The 13360-nt window shown below is 36.1% G+C and overlaps 1 long non-coding RNA gene across 1 annotated transcript in view; it reads left to right on the top strand.

Annotated features, from left to right (window-relative positions):
- The window catches only part of LOC125098524 (uncharacterized), a 32550-nt gene extending 20282 nt beyond the window's left edge, over positions 1 to 12268 (top strand). Inside the window, exons 2-4 of the long non-coding RNA XR_007126858.1 lie at positions 2467 to 2578; positions 10165 to 10251; positions 11032 to 12268. This is a non-coding gene — a long non-coding RNA (uncharacterized LOC125098524). The remainder of the gene's footprint in view (positions 1 to 2466; positions 2579 to 10164; positions 10252 to 11031) is intronic.
- The last annotated feature ends 1092 nt before the right edge of the window (positions 12269 to 13360 follow it).

Here is a 13360-nt window from a genome sequence, read left to right as displayed (position 1 = left end):
TTATTTATTTGACAGAGAGAAATCACAAGTAGGCAGAGAGGCAGGCAGAGAGAGAGGAGGAAGCAGGCTCCCTGCTGAGCAGAAAGCCCGATGTGGGGCTCGAACCCAGGACCTGGGATCATGACCTGAGCCGAAGGCAGCGGCTTACCCCACTGAGCCACCCAGGCGCCCCCTCAATTTAGGAATTCTTGAGTGAAATTTTCTTTGGAAATAATTTATTTTCTTTTATGAGAGGAAATTTAATTTCTATCTTATAAAAGTCCTTTTCTAGATATTAAATGAGTTTTTCCTTGTTATCCTGGAAGAAATAATGTTCTTTACATAATTGTAATTGTTAACTCCTCAAAGTATTTGCTGCAGGTTTAGGAGGTGATTGATTTTTTTAAAAAATTCTGTTTTATTGTATGTATTCAGCTTGATTTTGTCTGTTACTATATTTACTTCATTTTTTCTTAAAATTGATAGGTTCATTCTTATAACTTGAAACAAATTTAACATGAAATTCATGTGTAATTGAACATAAAGAGTAGACCATTTTTTAATCTTATATTAAATGAAAGGAATTACAAGTAGGAAAACCACTCTTCAGTATACATGTTAACTATTAAGGAATAGAGGGGAAAAAAAGAAAGTTTTCATATGTATTAAGATGACCAAAACTCTAATTTTTTCTGAGTTTGCCCCTTTTAGAGCATAGCTATGGTATAGTTACAAGCAATTATAAAGGGATTACTTTAAAATTCATGAACATTATTCTCTCTTAACTGCACTTTCAGAGACTATAGTCTTATTGGGCTTCAGTCATTAGAAGGAATTCTAAATATAGAAAACATGGTGTCATGAACACTGTAAAATTGGACTTTGAGAATCAGGCTATTGCAGGTTGGATGCTTACTTCTTAGAGGACTAAGTTTCTAATAGGCATGCATTTCTTAGGGACCAAAATCCATTTAATCATAACCTTAATGTTAACATTAATCCATTCTTTTTTTTTTTTTAAGATTTTTTATTTATTTGTCAGAGAGAGAGGGAGAGAGAGCGAGCACAGGCGGACAGAATGGCAGGCAGAGGCAGAGGGAGAAGCAGGCTCCCCGCCAAGCAAGGAGCCCGATGTGGGACTCGATCCTAGGACGCTGGGATCATGACCTGAGCCGAAGGCAGCTGCTTAACCAACTGAGCCACCCAGGCGTCCCACATTAATCCATTCTAAGACTTTCCAGGAGTACTTATCAGGAAGTGACAGATGTTTTTTAGACTACATATTCTTGACTCTTTGGTAAGTCATCACTTCTATCTAAGCATTCATTTGTTGCTTCAGTAAATGTTTATTGACTGCCTGCTATGTTCTGGGATTTTGCTAGATCTGGGGCTATATTAGACAATAAAAACAAGTTTTACTCAGAGTTACTTGTAAATTTTCAAGAAATACATGCCAATAAAATAAGGTTTAATTGGTGTTATGTTAGAAGTATAAGTTATTAAAAAATAGTATAAGATGCTGGGATGGTACATAAGAGGGGCATCTAAGTCAAAGAATGTCTACAATAATACTATACAATACTAATCCAATAATAAGGGCAAGAACAAATTAGCCAAATGAGAAGATGATAGAGGACCTTTCTGACTTGATACAGAGAGATTTTCCTGAGAACTGTAGCCTGTCACAATAGTAATGCTTCAATGTTATTTTATTTTCTAAAGAGTGAGTACCTGGAAAAGTTCATATATATTTTTCTTACTCTAAATGAAACAAAGAACCTAATTAATATGTAATTCTGGTCAGATATACAAATTCATAAAGCAGTTATAGATCATAAATGTTACCACTCATCATTTCCAATTACTAATAAATAATTTCATATGTATATAGCCTCATAAATCAAGTTTACTATAATGATTTTTTAAAAGATTTTATTTATTTGAGAGAGAGAGTTGACACAAGCAGGAGGGAGAGGCAGAGGAAGAGAGAAGCAGACTCCCTGCTGAACAAGGAGCCTGACCTTGGGCTTGATCCCTGGAACCCCAGATCATGGCCTGACCCAAGGGCAGATGCTTAACTGACTGAGCCACCCTGGCACCACTACTATGATTCTTGATGACATCCATCAGCAGCTTTCTTCCTTCACTGTTTTCTTACCTGACAGTGGGTCCATGTATCTATTTGCTTGTCTTGAAGTTTTATTTTCTGAGCCCTTCTATTTTTCTTATCTGTTATGAATAAGGGGTAAAAATGTCAATTTTGAAATTTCCTTGTGAAATTTCTATCCCGTTTTTGTTAGATTCATCACTCATTTTATTCTCAGTTTTAATGATAGATCACAGTAGCTTTCAAGTATCAGATATATCAATTTAATATCTTTACTGGCTTGTTCTTTGATACCTTTTGCTTTCTTTTCTCCTCTTTTCACTGGAAGTTTCATTTCTGAGTTTATTTTTTTAAGTTAGTATCTCAATATTTTCCCATAGCATAACAAGAGAAAAACAATTTTGTTTGGCTGGACAACATGGAAGAATGAATAAAAGGAGAGAATAAGCTGCAAATCCAAAGCCTTCAGGAGAGAGAGAGCATGACTGAAAGGTTACGGTGAAAAGGAATATTTCTGCCTTCTTGGACAAGAGGACTTTGGGACGTGATGATAATTTATGTGTAGGCCATTTGTAGATAAGCTCTGGGCCTCTATGAGAGTTACAGGTTAGGGGGACCTAGATACTCTGGTAGATACTCTCAAAATGTGTGTGTACATGGGCTTGTACTAAGTTTAGTGCTTAGAGAAAAATGACTGATTTTTCTTAGGTTGTGTTTGAATGTGCTATGTTCTCAAGGATGTGATAAGCCTAAGTGTTGGAATATGCTTATTGGACTGTAAATTCGATGAGGGGTTGGCTGACATTGTGGCTATTCAGAAAATTCTGTGGCATGGATAAACAAAAAATGGTATAACTGCAATACTGAGCTCTCCGTAAAAGGCAATCTTCTCTCCCTTTCTTCTTTTAAAAGTAGGCTCCACGCCTAGATTGGAGCCCAGTGTGGGGCTCAAACTCACAACCCTGAGATTGATATCTGAGCTGAGATCAAGAGTTGGATACTTAACCAACTGAGGCACCTAGGCACCCCTGTCTCTCTCTTTAGAGAGATCTAGGTTATACTCTTATGTGGAATAAAAGTTGTACCTCTAGAGGTTTTCAGTGTGCCTTTGTGGTTGGGTGGGTGATTTGGGGCAATGCTGGAGAGAGAAACACACTTGGATGGGATAACATTTGATCCCTAAGAACATGACCAATTTTACAGAACATTGTAATCTAAGGAGATTTGATTACTCTGAAATCAAGGGACCATCAGGAATTATTACACAGAGCTGCATTTATGTTGCTTTTATTACTATGAAAACTTCTATTACTAATATAAAGCAGTAAGTAAGAAAAATCTATGATTAATGGTTTAAACAAAAAAATGAGATGGCTAGCTTTTCACTTAAAGTAGTTTTTAATCTCTTATCCAACTACTCAGTTGTTGAGTTTAAGACTTTATTATCTCTTTAAATCAAAATTAATATAGAAAATGCATCGATATATTGATGCATTTGTGCTTTCTAATCACTGCTTATCCAAGTACCTACAACATTTTATAATTCTATTTTGTATTATCATTATATTTGTTTTATAAATGAGAAGTATTAAGTTTTGTTTTCATGAGAGAATCTTAATGTGGCACTTCAATAAAGCAGTGTTAAGTCAAAGAGTTAGAATCTAATATACATTGACATTAAGACATGCACGTATTTTGGGGGGCACTTGGGTAGTGCAGTCAGCTAAGCCTCTGAATCTTGGTTTTGGCTTAGGTCCTGATCTCATGGCTTGTGGGATTGAACCTCTCATTGGGTTCCCCCTCATCAGGAGTCTGCTTGGACATTCTCTCCCTCTGCCCCTTTCCCTGCTTGTGCACATGTTCTTTCTCTCTCTCTCTCAAATAAATAAATAAATCTTAAAAAAAGACATGCACATATTTTTGAATATTTTAATGATAGCAATACCAAAGAATGAGAAATGAATTTATATTTATAAATTCAAGATCCTAGAACATTCATGTTTGAGAAGTGCTTAATATTTCCGTTACAAAGCTTTTAGGAGAATTTTGTATTTTGATCATGTGAAATATAGCAAGGATAACCAAAGGATTTACAATTTCCCAGAACATTGCTCTCACTTAGTTCAGTTCAAAAGACACAAACAGATGTATAGCTCAGAAGAAAGCATGCTAAGATCTAGTACCTGTTCTCAAAGAGTTTACACTTCAACTGGGAAAATTTCAAAACAATGTTTTGATAATTTGATTGTTCAATAATAAAATTGATGATTTCAAAACAGTACAATGATAAGTGCTTTAATAAAGGCACGTACATCAGTGTCCTGTAGGTGCACATAAGAGATACTTAATCTTAGCTAGAATGTGCCATTTTCTCTAGGAATAGCTTCCTGCATTTTGAAAGAGAGTTCAGTTTGGCTGTCTTGGCTATATACTCTCTAGAAGCTGGAATAATAATGAAGGATGTGCCTCACTGGAAGGTTGGATGACTTGGAAAGCACTGGTAGGTACCTCCATGCTAGAGAAGTAACTCAGGAATAGGGTATCACGATTACAGTTGAGGGACTGCAATACTAACCATGGAGTGGTTTAGCATTTCTGTAATGTTCTTTTTCAGGTAGGATCCTTAGATCAGTATCCTTGTGAAGATTGTGGGCTATATATCAATTTTTTTCTTCTTCACCTTTCCTCCCACCACATGAGTCACAAAAAGACAGGGGGAAGTGAATTTGGGGCAAGGAGATGGTGGGAGTAGAGACTCTAGGAAAAAGTAGAGATATATCTCCATCAACTAAGTTTTGCTTAAGCTTTGAAATATTTGTATTGTTTTACGTATGCTTGATGAAGAGGTTGTAGATACAAGAGGGAAGAGTTTGGGAGAAAATGAGAGTTGCTCCTGCCATAGCAGTGGAGGAACAAGACCTGCTGATGTTGGGCTCTCTAACCTGTAAAGTTTACCTCACTTTGCTGTGAGGGATGTCTGGGGGATGGTAGTCAAAATGTCCAGCATAATATACTCCCAGTTGGTCTAGAGTCCTAGGCATGATGGACTTGTGTGTTGAAAGGTCACACCACAGCCCAGCTCCAATCAGATGTTAGATAATGTTGGATAGAAGGACCTGGGCTTCTTTGCACCAGAGTAGAGGTATTCCTTTCCATTTCTTCTTTTCATGGGGCCTTGTCTCTGGCAGGGATTTTCCTGGAACTGGGAGGTTTTGATACCTCTATAAACTAACTTACTGGAAATAATGCTGTTGTGCATCTAAGAAAATATGTTTCTGAAAGTGTTGCTCAGTTGTTACTGGTGGTGAGAGATGATGATATTGTGGAATATTTTAGATATATAACATTCAGTCAGGTTATTGGAAAGGTTAACGAATTACATGGGGGTACACATTTGGTTTGGTCTAATGGGAAGGTGAAAGTTCAGTTTGATATTTATCTTAAAACCTTTTCTACTTTTGTACCTTTAACTTGAGTAAAAATTGTAATTACAAATAAGCACATGTTAATATAAACCACACAGTAAGGACAGAAGAATTCTAATGGCAAGGAAATTGGTGAAGTTGGGAGTTAAGGAAATTTTCTTAGAGAAAGTGAGTCCTTTTTTTTTTTTTTGGAAGCTTTATTGAGGAATTATTTACATATAATAAACAATGTAGCCACAATTTCCATTTCCTGTACTCTTTATTCCTTTGTATAAATTCATTATTTTCATTATTATCATTTTTTTTCTGCCTGAATTTTTCCTTTAACATTTCTTGTAGTGTGGATCTGCTGGTGATAAATTCTTTCACGTTTTGTGTATCTGAAAAGTCTTCCTCTTAGCTTCATTTTATAGATTTCTTTTTTTTAACTGAATATTGAATTCTAGGTTGACAGTGTTTTTCTTTTCTTTCTTTCTTTTTTTTTTAAGATTTTATTCATTTATTTGACAGACAGGGATCACAAGCAAGCAGAGAGGCAGGCAGAGAGAGAGGAGGAAGCAGGCTCCCCACTGAGCAGAGAGCCCGATGTGGGGCTTGATCCCAGTACCCTGGGATCATGACCTGAGCCGAAGGCAGAGGCTTTAACCCACTGAGCCACCCAGGTGCCCCAGTATTTTCTTTTCATACTTAAAAATATACTTTAAAAAAATGCTCCACTGTCTTCTCACTTGATCATCCTTATCCTCTCTATATAATGTAACATATTCTGTTTAACCCTGATATTGAGCCATTTGATCATCATGCACATAGGTGTAGTTTTCTTCAGGTTTCTCATGCCTTGGGGTTCATTGAAACTTCATGGAACTGTGAGTTTATCAAATTTTGAAAATTTTAACCATTATATTTTTGAAAAATATAAAAATGTTGATAAATGTTTCTGTCCCTCCTTTTCAAGTTTGAACATGAGCTACATTTCACTGATGTTCTGTTTCTTCTTCTTTTCTTAAATTCTCTTTTATTTCTGTATTTCCTTTAGGATAGTTTCTATTGCTACTTCTTAAAGGCCACTAATGTTTTCTTCTACAATGTCTAATCAGTATGTATTTTTGTATTTAAATTCAATAATTAACACATAATGTATTATTTGTTTCAGGGGTACAGGTCTGTGATTCATCAGTCTTATATAATACCTAGAGCTCCTTACAACACATACCCTCCCCAGTGTCCATCACCCAGTTACCCCATCCCTCCACCCTCCTTCGCTCCAGCAACCCTTAGTTTGTTTCCTATGATTAAGAGTCTCTTATGGTTAGTCACCCTCTCTGGTTTCGTCTTGTTTCATTTTTTTCCTCTCTTCCCCTGTGATCCTCTGCCTTGTTTCTTAAATTCCATATATGAGTGAGATTATATGATAATTGTCTTTCTCTGATTGACTTATTTCACCTAGCATAATACACAGTATGTATTCTGGGTAGTTCCATCCATGTTAGTTCTTTCTCGAAGAAGGTCATAGATGCAGATTGGCATCTATGTTATGTTGCCTTGAACAACTCATTTAACCTTATCAAAGGGTTTTCACATTTATCATCTCACTTTATCCAGATAAAAATTCTATAGCAATTATCATACCAGTTGGGTTAATAAGGAAACCAAGCCATTAAGAGGTCAAATAGTATCAAAGGACACATTTTGTTAGCTGAATATCTGAGACTTGAACCCAAATCCCCTGTGTTCTGATCTGTGTTATATCTGTAGGCTATATATAATCTCTTTCCTACTTTGTCCCTTATTATATAAGAAACACAGAATAAAAAAAAGATATTTTAATATTTTTGCTATTAAGTTTGAAAATGCAAAACATACTAGGAAAATAAAACTAATAAAACAGTTAAGCTTTTAAAAGCAAAATAAGTTAAGGGGTGCCTGGGTGGTTTATTTGGTTGAATGTCTGACTCTAGATTTTGGCTCAGGTCACAATCTCATGATCTGAGGATGGTGGGATAGAGCCCCAGGTCCGGCTCAACAGGGAGTCTGCTTGAGATTCTCTTTCTCTTCTCTCCCTCTCTCTCTGCCCCTCCTCCCACTCGCAGTCCCCCCTCAAATAAATAGATCTTTAAAAAATGTAAAGTTATTAAAAATAGTTATAATATTTCTGATATATTCCCCCAAAGTTAGGGAAAATGAATTGCTATCAAAGATTAGGTCAACCTAAAGAGATAAAGTACACTAAACAATGGTTTTTTAATGTAGTTAAAATGTAATGTTAATACACAATGTAATATTAACCTTTCAAAACCTAATTAAAATGCAGTGTAATATTAATCTTTCAAAGTTTAGTTCATATAGACTCTCTTTTTTTTTTAAATTAACAGCTTCTTCTCAGTGATATGTCAAGATTTTTGCTCCCTATTATTTTGCCATGCTATGTCTGGAAATGGAACTGGGTGTGATGTTCTGGTCCTGGACTCTCATTCCTGAGGCCAAGATGTATTAAAGTGGAGTTGGGTTGTTAGCATTAGCTGTACATTGCTTTCTCATAAGCAAGGAAGGTACTTTGCCCACTGCTGATTCTTCCTCATCTGCGTATTGTGTCTGTTAAACTATTGCTCATGGGCTGGTTAAAATGACATGAGTGCTCACATTTCACATATTACCATCATTCTGATTGTTTTGTTTGTAGGGTTTCAAACTCAGAAATCTTTTCCTTTTTTTTTTTTTTTCAATCACAGCCTCCTTGCTTCATTCATATACCCTTCAACATTTTGTTTCTCCTGAGTTTGCACTTTATCTTTTGGCCTCCTTCCAGTATATTAATTACTAGATAACAAGTCTCCTGTTTTTAGAAAATGAAGGCAAACCCAGTAAAGAGAGAAAGAAAAAGAAAATGAAGGCAAAATTTTAGCTCTTGAGGCACTCACAGTCTACTCTAAAGCAATCACAAGATGGCAATACCATGTGGTAAGAATTTTGTCAGGAGTTGTTATCTCTTTTTATTAGTGTGGTCTTGATTAACCATACGAAACACAAGCAGGGTTTTGAGATTAAGTAGTACAAGTCCTAGTGTATTTTCTTTTTTATTGCTATGTAACAATTTACCTCAGAACTTAATGGCTTTAAACAACATTATCTGGAAGTTTCTGTGGGTCAGAAGCCTGGGCTGGCTTAGCAGGTCTTCTGTCTCTCCCTCTATGTACTAGATTGGATGTAGCCAAAAAACTAAAAGAAACTGTGGCAAGGTGATAAACTGTTATCATTTATGAAAGGCTGTGTGTGAGAAACTCTGTTGGTGTCCCCATTCTTTTTTTTTTTTTTTTAAGATTTTATTTATTTATCTGACAGACAGAGATCACAAGTAGGCAGAGAGGCAGGCAGAGAGAGAGAGGTGGAGGCAGGCTCCCTGCGGAGCAGAGAGCCTGATGCGGGGCTCGATCCCAGCACACTGGGATCATGACCTGAGCCGAAGGCAGAAGCTTAACCCACTGAGCCACCCAGGCGCCCCGGTGTCCCCATTCTTTCACTTGGCCTTCAAAAGGTATGAAATAGGGAGGCAGCCTTAGGTGTTAGCAGGGCTGCTTTACTGAGCTGTGCAGGTTGTGCCCTGCATAACTCCAAGATCATGACCACCAGTGTGAGCAACACATGTTGGATATGTATATAGTGGCAATTTATTGGTTGTATTCTTGCATCTGGATTCAGTACTTCCTTACTAGTGGTGTGGCCTTGACAAGTTATTTAAGGTCTCTAAGCTTTAGTTTCCTCATCTCAAGTACTCAAGATTGCTAGGGGGATTACATGAGAGCCTCCTCCTCCTCATCACTATCACTTACTCAATGCTTATAAAGATCCAGGCACTCCTCTAAGTGTTTTGAAGATACTAACTTTCACAATAACTCCATGAAGAAGGTATCTTTATGATCTCATTTTTACTGATGATGAAACGAAGGCATGGAGAGGTTGAGTATTTTACCTAAGGTAACAGAGCTAGGAAATGGTCCAACTCCAGAGTCTTTTTAACTTTTACACTATACTGCTCATTCTGGAGTTAAGATCATATCATAGTGGCCAGCACTTAGTACCTGCTCATTATTAACTCTTATTTACCTTCATTTTGCTAATGGGAAAACAAAGACTCTGAATCTAGGCCATCAAGAAAAGGATGCATTTTATATCATGTAACTCTGAATAAAGGACTGGAAATATGTAATATATTTTAGAATGTTTCCATTGAATTTATTGAAGTAGAATCAGTTTGATAGTACAGTAGGTAAGCGTCAGCTACCTGGAAAATTGATTTATGTTGCACATCTCCTTCCTGAGCTCTGTCAGTTAAATGAAGTATGGCTATGTAAAGTAAAAAAGATTGTGAATGCAATAGCTTTGAATGTTTAGCTACAAATGGACCTCAGCAATTTTAGTTTAGTTTTCTGCATCTTGCCAGAAATATAGAATGTTCTGTAACTCATGAAATGAATCGCATTAAAGGAATGTGATCCATGAAATATACCTCTGTTTTTAAAAACGTATATATACCCATCCATTAGTTGTACCTTTTCCATATAGGGGTGTGTGTGAGTATGTGTGTATGTGCATATATATGTGTATGTATATGAAAATTATTAATCATATACTTTATTCTATGCTGCTGTTATCAAGGAATAGAGAATGGAACTGATAGATGAAATGTCATGTCATAAAGAAAACAAGCATTTTCCTTGTAAGGACGTATCAACCACCAGCAAAGTAGGTACTGTTATAAATTTACATTCTTCATTCTAAGTTGGTTCTCAACAGTGCTTTGGAAAACAAACAGACCAACCTTTTATATTTCTGTAATGACCTTACTGTCTTCACCTTACAAAATATCTTAACTAAACTTTCTTATTATTTTGTAAGATTTTATTTATTTATTTTAGAGAGCTAGAGAGTGTGAATGGGGGGAGGGCAGAGGACGAGGGAGAGAGACGGAATCCCAAGCAGACACTGTTCTGAGCACAGAGCCCAACATGGGGCTAGATCCCAGCACCCCGAGATCATGACCCGAGGCAAAATCAGGAGTTGGATGCTCAACCAACTGAGCCACCCAGGTGCTCCAACCTTTTTAAATTTTTGTCCATCTTTTCTTCCTCCTTGTTTTATGTGTATCTAAATGATAATATCTACTTTACTGTTGAAAAAGTTCATAAGGCCATTTACTGAATTCAGTCAAACAAAGTGATCATTGGAGGAGTCAGAACTACTTGTGTTTAGATACTTGTTCTGTTATTTACCAGGTAGGAGACTGGGGCAAGTCCTTTAAATTCTATAAATTTCATTTTTCTTCTATGTAAAATGGGAACAAAGTGGTAGCCATTTTGATATATTAGGATGTCCTAAGGATTAAATTATAATCCATACAATAATCCATATAAAACTCTTAGTTTTGTGCCTGGCAAGTAAGTCAATAAATGTTACTTGTTATCATTAATATTATTATTGTTATTATATTTTTGTCAATAATATTATTTATTGGTTCTGTTTTAGGTGCTGAGAGCTTCCAAATCTGTACCATTAGTGCAGATATCTTTTCTGGGATTCAGGACTGCCTAAACCCCACATCTAGCTTTCAGTGATCCATCTGCTTAACTCCATTTGTCTTGCTGTTAGCTTTCCTCATGACTTGGACCAAACTCTGGGAGAGCAATGGCATTCACTTTGCCTAATAGAATTGTGAATAGACTCTTTAATATTCCAGGCACTTTCAGTTATTAGAACTGTTCTATTTCAGCCTTTAACATCTCAGTCTTGTATATTTTAAGACTTCCCTCTCAAACTCTATTCAAAGCTCTCTCTTTTCTTAAAAGCACAGCTAGGACTATCTGGTTGGTCTTCAGTAACTTAGAACAAAGTTTCCACATCGAACTTCCTCTTCTAGGTACTAGCTCCTCTCTTAGGTTCTGGTGGAGAGGAGGGAGTGGGGAAAAAACCCAAGCCTTTACTTATTGAATTGAGAGTGGAAGCAATTACTTGTAATTGGTAAGAGGTTTCTCTGGCTGCCATTGGTCGTTTCTGTCATGGGTTGTAGAGGACCCTGATGATTCTTTGACATGGGAGATAAGCTCTGGTTTATTATTTCCATTTCCTGTACCCTTAGCTTCTGGCTTGATAGCATCTTACTGCTGGGGTGTCTCTTGGGAGAAGTTCCTGCAAAGAGAGGCTGAAACTCAACTCCTTTTGAGGTGTCTACTTGGCTCGGCCTTAACACTATGAGTGCCGTTTCATTGCTTCATCTTTTAGCCTTGTCTTCTTTCTCTCTTCCCAGCTAATGGTTACCCAGTGGTAGAGTCTGTTGGTTCCCAACTGGGAACAAAATGTTTTTCTCCTTTTTTGGTAGGAGTTTTTACTATTGTAAAAGGGATTTTTATGAAGCTGCCCGTTCCCAGTGGATTTCGGAAGGAGAAGCATTCATGTAGATGTATTGGGAAAGGAAAAGAAAGTTATCTTCTCCTTGGATACTGCACGCAATTCACTCTCTCCTCCCCATCTTTTATGTGTTTTCACTGTTAGAGAAGATGATCATTGAGTGTGGTAGAGAAGAGTTTGGATTCTTGCCTCCCATTCGGCCTTGAAGATATGTGTGAGCCCAAGTGCTGATGAATTTCTGAGCTTATAATGTAAGAACTTTGTATGTTTTGTGTATGATTTTGAGCCTTTGCTGTAATTCTTAGAACACAGAACAAAATCTCAAACAAACCTCCTGTTATACTCCACTAAATTTAAATACCAGAAATCTGGGACCATTATTTTCCTATTCTCATTTTATGTATTTATTTTTGTGTTTTTAAACTTTTAATTGCAGCTTAGTTAACATGTAACATATTAGTTTCAGGTATACAACAGAGTGATTTGATTTATATACATTATATATGTGCACATATAATGTATATATATAATTATATATACTTCAAAAGGTTCACCATAAGAAGTGTAGTTACCGTGTGTTAGGTACACAAAGTTATTGCAGTATTATTTGACCATATTTCCTATGCCATGCCTTTCATCCCTGTGAATCAGTCAATTTATAACTTGACGTTTTTACCTCTTTATCCTCTTCACCTATTTTGCCCATTCCCTGACTCCCTCCCCTTTGGAAATTACTAGTTCTCTATATTTATGAGAATGTTTCTCTTTTGTTAATGTTTGTCTTTTAGATTCCAAAAATAAGTGAAACTGTATGATATTTGTTTTTCTCTGAGTTATTTTACTTGACATAATACTCTCTAGCCATCTGTGTTGTCATGAATGGAAAGATTTCACCCTTTTTTAATGGCTGAGTAATATTCCGTTATATATATATGTCACATCTTTATTCATCTATTGATAGACTCTTAGGTGGCTTCCATATCTCGGCTATTGTAAGTAATGCTGCAGTAAACATAGAGGTACATTGATTTTTTCAAATTAGAGTTTTCATTTTTTTCTGTTCTCATTTTATACCTACAGTGTCTCACATAGTATCTACAAGATTGTAGGTATTCATTAAATATTTGTTGAATGAATGAAAATCCAAACAGGACACCTAGAAAAGCTGATCCTAAACTCTTTGGCATACAATAGGGAGAGAAGACATCATCTTGGAAATAGGTACCCAGAAAAATTGCTATCATCTTAATACTTTCAAACATATAAATTTCTTGAATTGATCCCTTTGATACCATTGTGTTTATTGTGGGCATTTCTATACTTTCATGCTTTGGTTTTGCTTTCTATCTATTAGTTAAATAATTAATTTATAAAAATTGTGAGGATATATTTAAAACTTTACTGTGCTTCTACAGAGTTCTGCTATAATATAAATACTATGGAATGATTT

This window comes from Lutra lutra, chromosome 4 (genome assembly GCF_902655055.1).
Source record: "Lutra lutra chromosome 4, mLutLut1.2, whole genome shotgun sequence".
NCBI lineage: Eukaryota > Metazoa > Chordata > Mammalia > Carnivora > Mustelidae > Lutra > Lutra lutra.
Note: the sequence above shows the minus strand (reverse complement) of the source record. Positions and strands in the feature narration are given on the sequence as shown.